The sequence below is a fragment of the Ambystoma mexicanum genome, chromosome 4q (genome assembly GCF_040938575.1).
Source record: "Ambystoma mexicanum isolate Mex_15411 chromosome 4q, UKY_AmexF1_1, whole genome shotgun sequence".
NCBI lineage: Eukaryota > Metazoa > Chordata > Amphibia > Caudata > Ambystomatidae > Ambystoma > Ambystoma mexicanum.
The window spans coordinates 1,286,529,053-1,286,543,741 of NC_090928.1; the positions used below are offsets into that span (position 1 = coordinate 1,286,529,053).

Here is a 14,689-nt window from a genome sequence, read left to right on the forward strand (position 1 = left end):
TGGGAAAGTAGAATTGGCAGACATGTGGTTTAAGCAAGGAAAAAGGATGAAAGAAGGGCAGCGTAGGGCAGGTGGGAGACGCACAGCTAAAGGGGCCCAACAGAACAGAACCTTTATCCAAGACCACATTGGAAAAAATTCAAATGTATTACCATAAAATATAGAAACATGATAAAACACCCTTTATCTGTATTGTTGCATACCTCTGTAAAGCGCTCTGTTGCTTCTCGAAACTAGGTGCGCAAATAATGAATACCATAATAATAATTTAAAATACTTACTATTGGAGTGCTAACCAAACAACTCCCGTCCCCAAGTGAAAGGTGGAAACTTTGTCTCCAAGTACCTACTGGAGACATGTTTATGCAACACCAGCATCAAGGGCTGTAAAGAGAGGTATGAATATTGACCTGCCCCAACAGGCATGGTCTTGAAGGCCACAAGTGCTCGGGTGCCACAGCCAGTGGGTCATGGGGGTCAATGGCAGAAAAGCTTCTTGCAGAACAGGAAACTCACATCCCACCTCAGTTCGTTCATGCAGTCTCATCCTGGAAGTAAAGGCCAATTAGCCTCTGGGGTATATGAACTGCCAACCTCTAGAAAAGGTTCAGAAGGAGCCCCTGTAGGGGTGAGAATCTTTGCAATGGGCCGTGTGAGGAGTCAGAAATGAGAGACACAAAGTTATGGTATTCTCAAAGTCAGACATTTTAATAAACAGAATGGGTTGGGTTAACGCCTCTCTAGTCTATTCTGAAGAGGAACTTCCCTACATAGAAAACTAAGATCAGTCTGTATCAAGAAGGCAGTAACTTAGAAAGCTGTCCTTTTGTCCAAAAACACCCTAAGCTGACCCTCACGCTAGAAACAAAACAAAGGGTGCAGGGAAATGTCTCTGACTTGATGTTAGCATAAAGTGTGCACAGTCAAAAACAGAAGGATGCCTTCAACAAAGGTGTTCTCCAAGGAAAGACCATTGGATCCAGGGGGTGCTACCCTTGCCCTGGATTTTTAGGTAGGATGGCAAGAGTGTCTCTTTATCTAACAGTTCCTTTGTGTCTTCACTGGAATCACAACATTCTTGTTCAAACAATACATTCCATAACAGCCTTTCTTAAGCTCTTCTTGTAACTTTTGCAGATTGCCCGATTTACTTCCCTGCCTGGAATTTTTCTATGGGTTTTTTTCAGATCCCCGTTATACTCCCCTGCCAGGTATCGTCCCGCAATGTTAGAGCTCTTATACAACTTCAAGTGCCTTGATATATATCTGCCTGCCAGGACCTCTTTCATGGGCTTCTTATTTGCTTCTCTATTCTTTTCACTATACCACAGTAGCGTATACCCTGAGGTGCTTGGTATATTTGCCTATGGTAACACTTGCTTCAGCTTTCCCCTACATTGGCATCTCATGCGCCTGTATTTGCTTGGAGCGTGTTGCTTCACTTTGTCTTGTCTGTGTATTAAAACAACTTTTGAGTATTGTCCGTATTAGCAATCTCATACCATTCAGTCACTCAGTTTCATGTGCATCTGTACGCCCTGTGTCCCCAATGGTGTTGGGCAGACTGACCGGACGTTCCCAACATCTCCGACTCTTGGCATGCCTCTGCGATGAAGCTTCCTCATTGATTTGGATTCTCACACCATGCGGACGTTCCCTCAACGTTTCCTGCAGCTCTGCGATCACTCACCGGTTTTCCTCTGTGGTCTGGCCCGGAGAACGCTGCCTCTCTGCACCACCGTACCTCCAGAAGCTCTTCTGAGGCTCCCAGTGCTTCCACGGTCCTTTAGGTGTGTCTGTTGAGCTTCTCCTCCCTTCCCGCCTCACCGGTATGTGTGTCTCACGTTTGTGAGCAGCTACCTGGATTTGCACGTCTTCTCTTGCACTGCTTTCTCCTGCACGGTTCTCTCCGATACTGCCTGTTCCATTACTGTGGATGTCATTTTTAAATGTCCTGCGCACTTTAGGACCAGCAAAACAAATTGCCTGCACGTTAGGCTTCGGGCGTCTCTTAATTTGCATAAACTCCTCCCTCGTCCTCAGTATCTGAGGATTTATTGGAGTGTAAGTCCTTAGACGTTACTAGATTTCTTGAACAGTGTTGTTAAAAAGTCTCATATATAAACACATCAGAGATAGGAGATGTTATATGTAGGTTGTTAGTGTTTGAGTCATAGATGGTGCCCGACTAGAGTGGCAATAGGCCATTAGAGACTCTGGTATTATAGGCTCTTCCTTAAGGGAAATGGGGGAGAGGGGAGAATACTGCATCTCGTGGGTTGGAGTCACCACCTTCCCCAGATAGTTGTCCCCTCCTATGTGTTCCTCCCTCATATAGCCGCCCCCACGGTCAGGAAGCGGCTGCCGTCCCCTGGTCACATGTGAGGAGGTCACAACTAGGGAATCAGTGATGACTCAACTGGATTGATCACAGCCGCCTTTAGCGCTCTCCGGGAGTTCTCATCAAACTACAACAGCATTTAATTCATCAGCCTAAAGTGGTCACTTGCTTTCTCGTCCCAGTATTTGTACCAGGTTTTCTAGACCGCTCATGTTGGTTCCGCAGGGGACTCTGCACTGCTCCTCGCTTCTTCCTGGTCTCCGTGTTTTTAGTTAAGACTCTTTGTAGATCATCCCTGTCTTCCTAGTCTCAGTACTGCAGTTCTTACTGGTACTAAGAAAACCCATGGGTGAGGATACACCAGTAGATGAAGGTAAGGTAGTGGATGCAAAAATAGGAGTGCAGGCTTGGGGGTTAAATACCACATCTCTCCCTAGATCCCAAAGAGGGAATCCCTCCCCATGAGATCCTCCCAGTTTGTACCACCCCCTCAGGGGAATGTCGGGTAGCGACTTAACCTCCCCGACCTCATGGGAAGGGACTCCCACCACCCACGCCCCCAGGAGACAAGGGACGACATCCAAGGATTTGTCTCAATTTACATACTTATTGAATTTGATTATACAGCAGTACATATACACAACCAATGGGAGGCGGCATAGCTCTACAGAAGCAATTGAACTCCCCTCAAGCAAATAGGTGGCAGAGCACTGCCTGGCTGACACAGGACTCCTCCCATGAATCCCTGTCAATATAGTAAAATCTTGTGAAGGTGTGGGTAGACCTCTACGTAGCCGTCCTGCCGATTTTGAGCAGGGGAGCAGCAGGCAGGAACGCTGTAGTAGAAGCCACAGCTCTTGTGCAATGTGCCCTCAGCATTCCTGGCAGTGGCCTGTTCGCAAGTTGGTGACAATATGAGATGTAGCCAGCTAGCCCCCTGGAAATGGAAGTCTTGGCCAGAGCTTTCCCATTTCCCATAGGCCCAAACATCACAAGCAGCTGCAAAGTCTTCCAAAACTGCTTTGTGCGGGCGACAAAACATCAATGCACAAGCGACATTTAGCGAATGCAATGCCCTCTCCGCTTAAGAGGTGGGTGTGCCAAAGAACACACGCAGCAGTGGTGCATTCAGGTAGAAAGCGGAGGGAACATTCGGCATGAAGGAAGGGATAGCGTGGAGCACCACCTTGGAGTGGTGAAAAGTTTGGAATGGCAGTTTACAGGAGGTTCACACGCCTGGCAGATGTAATGGCTCCCAGAAAAGCTGTCTTCCATGATAAGAAATTGAATGAAGCCTGGCGCAATGGCTCAAATGGAGGGCCCATTAACTTGGAAGGAACCACATCAGGTTCCTGCACTAGCAATGGGGAATTGACAGGGGGAAAAGCCAGGGAAAAAAAACCTTTTGGAACTCTTAAGCCAGTCTGAGAGACCACAGGAAAGGTTTGCCAGTAGAGCGAATGTAGCGAGAGATGGCTGCCAGATGCACTTTAATCGATGCATGTGCTAAGTCTTGCTTTTGTCAACGACAGGAGATATGTCAAGACTTGTGCAACTTTGGGGGCGTGGCCTGGAGCTCATGGTGAGTAGAGGCTGAGGCGCCATGCTCCAGCCGAGACGCTGCATCTTGATCCTTTTTGCCTGACCCAAATCACACCTGCGACGAAGAAAAGCGGGCCGAGTGAAGCGGAACCGGCTCCCGACACAACCCCACATCGTTGGGATCAAAGCCTCCGAACCAGCAGGATCGCCATCGTAACAACCCCCCCCCAGCACCATCTTGGATCCCCCTTCGGCGGGATCCAAGATGGCAGCCACCCACTGAAAACGGCACCGACAGAAACAGCGGCCGCCCCAACAGCGGCCCCAATCCACAACTGGTGAACGCTTCTGAGGCGGATTGCGATTAAAGACGACCCTGTCCCCCGCCCGGGCTCATTCCAGCACGATTCCACGGTCATCACCGGCAGACTGCAACACGCCGCTGTAGCCCTGCCTTGCGGGGGGACACAAACAACCAGCCAGGGGGAGACAAGAAGTAGAAGCTCCCGCACGGGGAAGCTGGATCCAGATCCCCGACTCCGACCCCTGAAATAACCAGGGTAGCCCCCTCGCCCGTGGCTTGCAGGAGAGCGTCGCTGACGACAACGGGGCTCCGGCCCTGCCGCACGGAGAACTACAACCAGCCGAGGGGACAAGAAGTAGCTAGCCCACGGCCTACAGGAGAGCAGCACAACCGGAACGCCAGGGAGCGACGCCGCGAGGAGACGCACGGACCCCATCCCTTACACAACCTCGGCGCCCGCCCACCTCCACGGCAGAGAGCCCAAAGAACTTGAGGTGAGGAGAACCGCGGGAGGGGGCTCGTAATTAACAAGGCCGCCGAACACTTCCACTATAGGGGACCATAGATACGCACCACTGGCATAATTACGAACGCTCCCCTAAGAACAGACGGGGAAACTAATTTCACCAGGCCGAACCCTGGAAACAACCCGCACAAAGCACAGTGTATAGGACCAAGCCAAGTCCACCCACCAAACCATACGGCTGCCCCTCCAGGTCGTTGCAGTGTGCGGGCGCTCCCACCCCTGAAACAGACAGGGCAGAGTACCTGCACACCCCTCATTTCCGCCAGAAACAAGGGGAAAATAGCCACCATGGACACATACATATCCACCAAAACGAAGTCCCCCCCGCAACCACGTCCCTCCACCCCCGAACAGGTACAAGCAAAAGTAGCTGAATCCTCCGAAAACCAAACCCAGGTGTTGGAAGTGATTGCATGCTTACGGACATTCATAGACTCCAGAATTGGTGAGTTCAAATCCGAAATACAAGTCATGCGCCAGGATGCCCGCAACCTAACCGAGAGAGTGACGAGCGCTGAGACAACCATAAAAGAATCGTCTGACAACGCAACAGAACTGAAAGCTAAGGTTGTCGACCTGGAAAGGAAGGTGGCCATGCTTGAGGCCAAAGCTGAGGAGGCCGAGGGCCGGGCTAGGCGTAGCAACGTCAGAATACTTGGGGTCCCAGAAGGAAGCGAAGGCTCGAACCCGACTGCCTACATAGAGTCCCTGATACAACAAGAGATAGGCGCTAAAAAATGAACACAAGGTTTCTCGGTCGAAAGGGTGCATAGATCCCTACAAAAAAGACCTCCACCGGGCTCACATCCTCGCCCCATAATTGCCAAAATACTCAATTTTCAAGACAGAGAAATCATCCTACAGCACTCCAGAGAAGAGGGACCCTTCGAACGAGGAGACTCTAAAATATCCATCTACCCCGACCACACCCAGATAGTCCAGAGGGAGAGAAACTCATTTGTCCCGATCAAAGCGCGGCTCAGACACCTGAATTTGAAATACATGCTGTTATACCCCTCAAGACTGAAGGTGATTCACAAGGGCCGTGCGATTTTTCTAGAGACCCCCGCAGCCGCCAATATGTGGCTGGAAGACAACAACCTGGCAGAGGGTAAAGACACACAGCCTTCGGAAGAGTAACGAGCCCCCGTCGCAATCGACCGAAGCTTGGAATGGCTCATGGCTCACAAGGCCAACACATGAACAAGGCAAACTAAAACCGAGGAGGTAAAACCACACAACAGTCAGCTATATAGATGTGGCTCTCGCTCGGCCCCACGCAAGACACAGGGCCCCACCACCACAAACAGTTCAGGGCAGGCCAGTTGCCTGACCGACCTTACTCGTGCCCGACACCCGGATGGGTCCAGACGGCACGGGGGCGCCTGAGCATCGAAAGGAACTTGTAGTTGCTGGGCGCACCAGTTCAAGTTATGTTAATTGTTTTGTTAGTTATACAGTCTTCAAAACACCAAGGAGGGAAAGGCATGTGGCCAGTCGACCTCGGAGACCAGAGACGAGGGAACACCGAAACCTGGGCAAGGAACCTTACAGCCAGGGGCAACAGCTCCCCCAGGAAATCTGGGGTGAATGGATTGTAGAGACCAAATTATCGCAATGGCATCTCAACTCAGGGTGATGACATGGAATGTTAGAGGAATGGGCACATATTTGAGAAGGGACCGATCCATTCCTACCTGCGAAGGAAAAAGATCTCGATTGCAATGCTTCAAGAGACCCATCTTACGGATGAAGCCACATCCAAACTGTCCGAACGATGGGGAGGGACCGGTAGAGGGGCACCCTATTCCAAGTTCGCCAGAGGAGTATTCACGTGGATAAACCCAACAGTGCCATTTCAACTACTGGACTACGAAGCCGATAAAGAGGGCAGATAGCTAATAATGTGGGGAACTATCGAATGCACGACCGTATGCCTGGTAAACTCATACCTACCACAACACTGAATACCCTCACATCTCAAAATGTTAAGCTCTAAAATGATACTCCGCAGAGAGGGAGCTTTCCTATGGGGAGGCGATTTCAATTGCATCAGGAACGGAACTATGGACAGATCGGACCCCCCACGCCACCTAAACATCACAGCCAACGCACTAAACAGTACAATAGAACACCTCGACCTAGTGGACATCTGGAGGGAACAACACCGCACTGAGATATGATATGATAAGGCATTTGTAACGTGCCTATACACAAGTGTTTCAAGGCGCGACGAGGCAGGGAGGGGGGAACAAGGGGAGACAGACAACGATCCTACCAGGCCAGGTGTCATTCAGATCGCGCAAGTGCATGGGTAAGGCGGACGGGAAAAGTCCAAGGGGGAAAGGGAGAGGGGAAAGTGCAGTACAGGGTTAGTAATGAACAAGATAAATAATAACGGCCAGCTGGTGGCAAGTGCAAGATAAGTGCAGACAAGTGCTGGGAAGGGGGGCTGTAGGGATACAGAGACAGTCCCGCGGTGCAGGGGGGAAGAGTGGCTGGGCCAAGGACCGAGATTGGTGAGTGGCCCAGTTGCTGATTCAGTAACGTTTCAGTGATTTAGCAGGGGAGAGGGGGAGAGAAAGCAGAAGCAAAGAGGAAGGTTTTGAGGTGCTTCCGGAACCGGAGATGGTTCTCCTCAAGTTTCAGGGAGGCAGGAAGGCTGTTCCAGAGGGAGGCCCCTGCTGCGGAGAGAGATCTCCCCCCAACTCGTTGCTTGGAGAAGCGGCTGACCCTGAGGGAGTTGGAGGCGGAAGAGCGAAGTGCTTGAGAAGGAAGATATTTAGGAAGGGAGAGTTGAAGGTAATTTGGCCCCAGGCTCCAGAAGGCCTTGTGGACAATGCAGAGGGTTTTTAACTTAATCCTGGCAGCCACAGGGAGCCAGTGAAGCGATTTCAGTCCTGGAGAGATACGGTCCCTGGGCTTGAGGCCAAGGACAAGTCTCGCAGTCCTGTTCTGGATGAGTTGCAGAGGGCGGAGAGTAGAGGCAGCCAGGATTTAGATAGAGGCTGTTACAGTAGTCCAGCTTCGAGAGAACCAGGGCTCTGGAGACAGTGAGCTTCTGGGGGAAGGAGAGGAAAGAAAGAATATCTCTGAGGAGGTGCAGCTGGTATTGTGACTTCTTAGAAACGTCAGAAATGTGAGGCGAGAAGGAGAGTGTGGAGTCGAAGATGACCGAGGTTTTTTTCCTTGCAGGTAGGAGCAGGAAGAGGCCCAAGAGAGGCCGGCCCGAAAGCTGCAGGGAAGGAGGGAGTGGGTGTGCCGATGAGTAGAATCTCGGTCTTACTGGCATTAAGGCAGAGGTCGTTGGCGGCACACCATTCCTGGATAGCAGAAAGACAGTCAGAGATGAGGGAAGGACAAGAGGAGGCCGAGGGTAGCCTGAAAATGAGCTGGGTATCATCCGCATAGCACTGAAAGTTGGGGCAGAGAGCAGCGATGCGGTGGGCGAGAAGTGCCAGATACTGGTTGAACAGCCAGGGAGAGAGGTTAGAACCCTGGGGGACACCACAGGTAGAGAAAAAGATGTCAGACAGGAAAGATCCCAGTAGGACCTGGGAGGGTCGATTTGAGAGGAAAGAGGTCAGCCAAGCCACAGCCTGACCAGTGATACCCAGATTATCATGGAGACGGTTAAGCAGGATGGTATGGTTGACAGTATCAAAGGCAGAAGAGAGATCAAGCAAAATGAGAACACATGGAATGTTAGAGTCAAGGTTCGAGAGCAGGTCCTCACGGATGTTCAGGAGAGCAGTTTCCGTGCTTCTGGCAGCTCTGAAGCCAGACTGATGGTCATGAAGGCTACCGACAGATTCAGCATGGAGATTAAGCTGGGAGATGGCAAGTTTCTCCAGGAGCTTGCCCAGGAAAGGAGTGATAGAGATAGGGCAATAGTTAGCTGGGCAGGACGGGTCGGAAGAGGGTTTCTTAAGAAGGGGGTGCACAAGGGAGTGCTTGAGAGGGGATGGGAAGACTCCAGAGGCGAAGGAGTGATTGCAGAAGTCAGCAAGGGCAGGAGCCAAGGAGTCGATGTGGTCCTTAATAGTTTTGGAGGAGCAGGGGTGGACCTGTGTTGACAAGACTTTCATAGATCGGACTGGTTTCGAAACCTCATCAGCAGAAAAAAGGGGAAAGGCAGAGAAGGAGAGAGGAGGGGTGGCTGCAGAAGGGCCAGAGGATGGGCAGGGAATAGAGGGGGGGAGGTGATGGGAGGAGAGTGAGGACAAGATGTCCTGAGTTTTTGAAATGAAGTGAGAGGCCAGTGCCGTACAGAGGGCCTGTGAGGGGACAGGAGAGGTAGAGACTGCAGCAGGGTTGGCCAGCTCCTTGCAGATTTTAAAGAGTTCAGCCGAATTGTTAGAGAGGAGCTACTCCTACTACTCGGCCCCACACAAGATCCACACAAGAATAGATTATCTGCTAATAGACCGAGAGCTGGCACAACAGGTGGAATCCACAACGTACCTAGGCAGATCCATCTCGGATCACTCCCCGCTGGTCATGCAATGGACACTTGGAGGACCCAGACCACCAATCCCACTATGGAGAATGCCAGCGGCAGCACTCACAGATCAGTCATTCAAGGAGGAACTTGGAACCAAACTGGAAGACTACCTAGACATTAACAAAGGCTCAGTGAGAAGTTGGGGCACACTATGGGAAGCCATGAAAGTAGTAACAAGGGGAGAGGTGATATCTGGAGCGGGAGGCATCCGCAAACACTTGAAAATGGAACTAGAAGACCTGGAAACTAACATCACGCATCGAAATCGATGCCTCACCGGACATTGAGACAAAACTAAGAGAAACTCGGGATGAATGCTTTTCTACCTGGAACAGCTTGTCTAAATTCGACTACACAACTTACACAGCCAAGGCACACAAAGAAGCGGACAAGCCTGGCAGAATGTTGGCCTGGCTTTGCAAACGCGAGTTCCCAAGACACCTCCCAACCGAGATTACAGATGAAAAGGGGGTAACCCATAGGACCCAGCAAGATATCAATCGTGCATTTGCCGATTTCTACTCTAAACTGTACGCACATGACACAATAATACCAGTGGAGGACATAAGAGCCACCCTAGAGGAAATAGAGCTCCCAAGATTGTCGGAAGACCAAAGAGAACTATTAGACGCGGAGATCACCGTGGAGGACGTGACGGATGAGATTAGATCGCTGGCTACATGCAAGGCCCCAGGGAGTGACAGACTTCCGTCAGAATTCTACAAAGCGTATGAAGCTACCCTCATCCCAGTCCTGCACGAGGTGTATATGGAGGCATACGAAAATGGAATCTTACCCATCTCCATGAAAGAAACAATAATCATTCCCATACTTAAGCCCAACAAACCTACCAACAAGTGTGATTCATACCGCCCAATTGTAATGCAAAACTACGATAGTAAGATCCTGACTACAATCCTGGCCAAGAGGCTGGCGAGGTTGGTGGGAACCCTGATCCATGAAGACCAGAATGGCTTTGTTCCAGGACGCAACACCACAGCAAACCTGAGGAGACTTCAGCACATTGTGGCGGAGACCTACGACAGAGACGAAGACCTAGCGGTGCTATCGCTCGATGCCATAAAAGCCTTCGATTCCATCTACTGGGAATGGCTGATTGAGGTGTTAAGAGAGTTTGGCGAAGGCTTTGTGCGATGGGTCGAGGTGCTATACAACTCACCGGTAGCAAGAGTAAAGACTGGAGGAACGGTCTCTGAATCCTGGGCGATACAGCGGGGCACTAGACAAGGATGCCCGCTATCTCTGATGTTATACATCCTAGGCCTCGAACCAGTGGCCATTTACTTCAGAAAACAGCACTTTGATGCGGGTATCAGGCTGGGCAATGATCACTCCATAATATCCTTGTACACGGATGACGTTCTCCTATACTTGAGGGACCCACAGGTCAATGCAAGAGTCACGCTAGACATCCTAGACAATTATGCCCGATACTCCGGGATTGAATTTAGCAGACCAAAATCCTGTGTGTTCCCACTAGCAAGCCTCAGGCATTGACAATTCCAACTTACCAGACGTCGGGGTGAAATGGCAACCAGAGGTATTTAGGTACCTAGGTGTCGATGTGAGCCACACCACCAAGCTCACACACGAACATAACACGGAAAAAGCGACAAAAGGCCTCTGCAAATCCATGAAGTTTTGGTCGAAGCTTCCGCTCGCAATGATGGGCAGAGCAGCAATTGTCAAAATGATAATCCTCCCCCGACTCTTATACTACTTTGTGAATGATTGCCACTACATCAGACCTCCTTTCTTCAAAAAACTGGAATCTTTAATCAAGGACTTCATATGGGGGCCATCCAGACAAACTCTCCTTTGCCATACTCACGCTCCTGTACAAAGAGGGAGGGATACAACTACCAGACCTCCAAAGATACTATCTAGCTGCACAACTCAGTCATGTGACTAAATGGCTCTCCGATGATCCGTCTGCCGAATCGGGGCTGCTGCGGCAATCATCCTCCAAGCAATTCCCCAAGGAGATACTTTGGAACCCGATGAAACAACCATCTGACGTCCCCATGATAGTAACCCTGGGCAGGCAGGTAAGGGCTAGAACCTGCTTCCTCCGACAACTGAAACACCCCTACACTCCCAACAACCCCATCCTGGCCGATGCCTGCAAAACACAGACGGATCTCGTGACGGCCAGAAACTGGGAAAGAGCCGGAATCTACACATGGGGCGATATGTATGAAGAGGGCACATTCAGAGAACTAGAATCGCTACAAGCAAACGAAGGAATCACGAGTGGCCAATTTCTGTGGTACCATCGCCTTAAGACAACTGCCAAAAACAATGGACAATGTGGCCAGAGGAACCCGCCCCAGATCCCCTCCTCCAGGCCTCCAGGAAATGTATGACCTAGCTGATGGCTGGAAACCGGTGTCCCGCCTATACAACAAACTGATCGACAGACCCAAACCGAAAAGCACGCCACTGAGACAAAAATGGGAAACCGAACTGGAAATCACGCTATCAGATAACGAATGGGAGCGAATATTACTATACGCCAAAGAAGTGTCAAGAAACACCAGATTCAAACAGATCCAGCTGAACGTCTTATATAGAACGTACATGACCCCATCGAGAGTGGCTTCCTTCAACAAACAGGTATCCCCACAATGCCCCCGGTGCGGAAACGACAAAGCTGACATGATCCACATGTTCTGGACTTGCACCAAAACGGCAAAATTCTGGTCCATGGTGAAAAACACCTGCACGAACGCTGGCCTAACCAGATACGAGTGGAACCCAAAAGAATGCTTATTAGGGGCCCATCCCAGACTGAGCAAGTACAAACACCTATTCAAACTAATGGACTTGGCCTGCATTTTCGCAAAGAGATCCATAGCAATGGCTTGGAAGTCACCGGGGTCCGAGGCATGAACGATGGCTTAAAGACCTAGAAAGATGGACGGAAGCGGAGACCAGACCCTGGCAGGAGGGAATCAACGCAGGCGGCGACAATGCCAATGACACCCTAGAATCATGGAAAGCTCAGCTGCGCGACATACAGTACGCCGCAGACCATAAACCCCCCTGAAAATGCACCCCTAACAGCAAGTTGACGAAGACCCACCCGAGAGATGGAAACCCCTTGAAACCAACCCCTTCTGGCGTCGGATTCGCTGGACACCTGCCCCCTCCTCACTCAAATCGACAAAAACTTCACACTGCAACATGAAGATTGCATTGGTTATCTGTTTGTTTGTTACGTTGATATCTGTTAATTATTAAAAGCATATGTATTTGCACAAATGCTAATAAAATACTTTACGAAAAAAAACAAGACTTGTGCAACTTTGATGTGAAGAGGGTTGACCCTTTGTGAATGACACGCCATGGTAAAACGCTTCCATTTGTGTTTGTAGCAGGACAGGGTAGAGGGTGCTCTAGCATGTAGCAGAAACATTCTGCATTCTAAACGTAACAAAGTGTCCAAATTCTAGGGTTGCAGGAGTCAAGCCGCCAACTTCAGGGACGCAGGGTCGCGATGGATTACTGATCATCCTTTGGAGAGCAGGTCCGTTAGAGGAGATAGTCTGACACAAGGTGCTACCGACAGATGGTGGTCCGAGTACCAAATCTGGCATGGCCATGCCAGGCAATCCGAATCATCTTGCCACAACTCCATTTGAGTGTGTTTAGCACTCGTGGTAGGAGCAGAATTGGTGGGAACGCAAAGGAATTGGCCAATTTGGGTCCTTCCCATCATCTATCTTCCTCTCTACCTGTGGGGTTCCCCAGGGGTCTAACCTCTCACCCTGGCTCTTCAACCAATACCTGGTTAATCCCGCCCACTACATTGCCATTTTCTGCTCACATTTCCAGTGCTATGCCGATGACACTCAACTAATTTTCCAGCTGCCCTCGGCCACCCCCTCTCACCTCGGACTGCCTTATTGGCATTCAAGATTGGTGTGCCGCCAATGATCTTTGTCTGAATGCCAGCAAGACGGAGATCATCCTCATCGGCACACCATCTCTATACTTCTCCCTCACCCTCTGGCCAGCCTCCCTTGGCCCTCCTCCTACCCCTGCCTGCGAGGCAAAGAATCTCAGGGTCATCTTCGACTCACCACTTTCTTTCTCCGCCCATATCCTTGAGGTCTCTAATAAGTCAAACTTCCTACTAGACCTCCTCAGAGGTACTGTGTCTTTCCTCTCCTTCCCTCAGAAGCTCACTGTCTCCCAAGCTCTGGTTTTCTCTAAGTTGGACTATTCTAACAGCCTCTTTCTGAATCTACCTGCCTCTACTCTCCGCAACTTATCCAGAACAGGACTGCAAGACTTGTTCTTGGACTCAAGCCCTGGGATCCTATCTCTCCAGCCCTGAAATCTCTCCGTTGGCTCCCAGTGGATGCAAGGATTAAATTCAAAACCCTCTGCATTGTCCTCAAGGCTTTCTGGGGCCTAGGTCCAAAATACCTTCAGCTATCCCTCCGCAAATACCTCCCCTCTCAAGCTCTTCGCTCCTCTAACTCCCTCCGAGTCAATCGTTTTTCAAAGAAACGAGCTGGGGGTAGATCTCCATCTTCGGCTGGGGCCTCCCTCTGGAACAGCCTCCCTGCCAATTTAAAACTTGAGGAAAATCATCTCCGGTTCCGGAAGAACCTCAAGACCTTCCTCTTTGCTTGCGCCTTCGCTCCCCCTCTCCCCTGCTGATCTGCTCTCTTGGCACTGTGCACCTGGCCACAGTGTCCCCTGGGCCCAGGTACCTGCTCAACCGGCCACCCTCCTGCACTGACTCCCAGCCACTCCTTACAGTGGGAACTGTATCTGTACCCTTACAGACCCTCCCCTCCCACCCCATTTTTCTTCTTTTTCTGCACTTATCAGATTTGCCCAGTCTGCTGCCTTAAACACAGCACTTGCCACTTGCTGGCTGCACAACCACTGATTATTGCCCCCATGTTTTATTTTTTATTTATTATTATTTATCTGCTCTCCTCTGCTCCGCACTTTCCACTCTCCCCCTTCCATGCACATTTTCCCCTTTTCCCATTCTCATGCACTTGAGCGTTCTCAATGTCACTGGGCCTAGTAAGATCGTTGTTGTTGTGTTCTCCTCTGTTCCCCTCCCTTGCCTAGTCGCGCTCTGACACACTTCTGTACGAGCGCGATACAAATATAATATCATATCATTGACAGGGAATCAAGAAGGCGACCTAGACTTCCCGCTTGATGGTATCACCTGGCAAACTGGGGGCAATTGGAGTTGGCCGCTGTGGCGAATAAGTCGATCTCTCTATAACCCCACCATGAGGAGAGAACAACAACTTGACTCTGAGGACGATCCAATTCATGGCAGGAGCATAGTTCCCTGCTGATGGAATCCACAATGGTACTGTGGATCCCTGGCAGAAGAAAAGGGAGAAGAAACAGGTTTAGTGATATTGCCCAGTTCCATAGCACTTGTGCTTCCTTGGACGGTATGGGTGAGCG

The 14,689-nt window shown here is 50.5% G+C and overlaps 1 protein-coding gene across 7 annotated transcripts in view; it reads right to left on the reverse strand.

Annotated features, from left to right (window-relative positions):
* Positions 1-14,689, reverse strand: part of KLHDC3 (kelch domain containing 3) — a 697,617-nt gene that overhangs the window by 365,313 nt on the left and 317,615 nt on the right. The gene's annotated exons all lie outside the window — the stretch shown is intronic.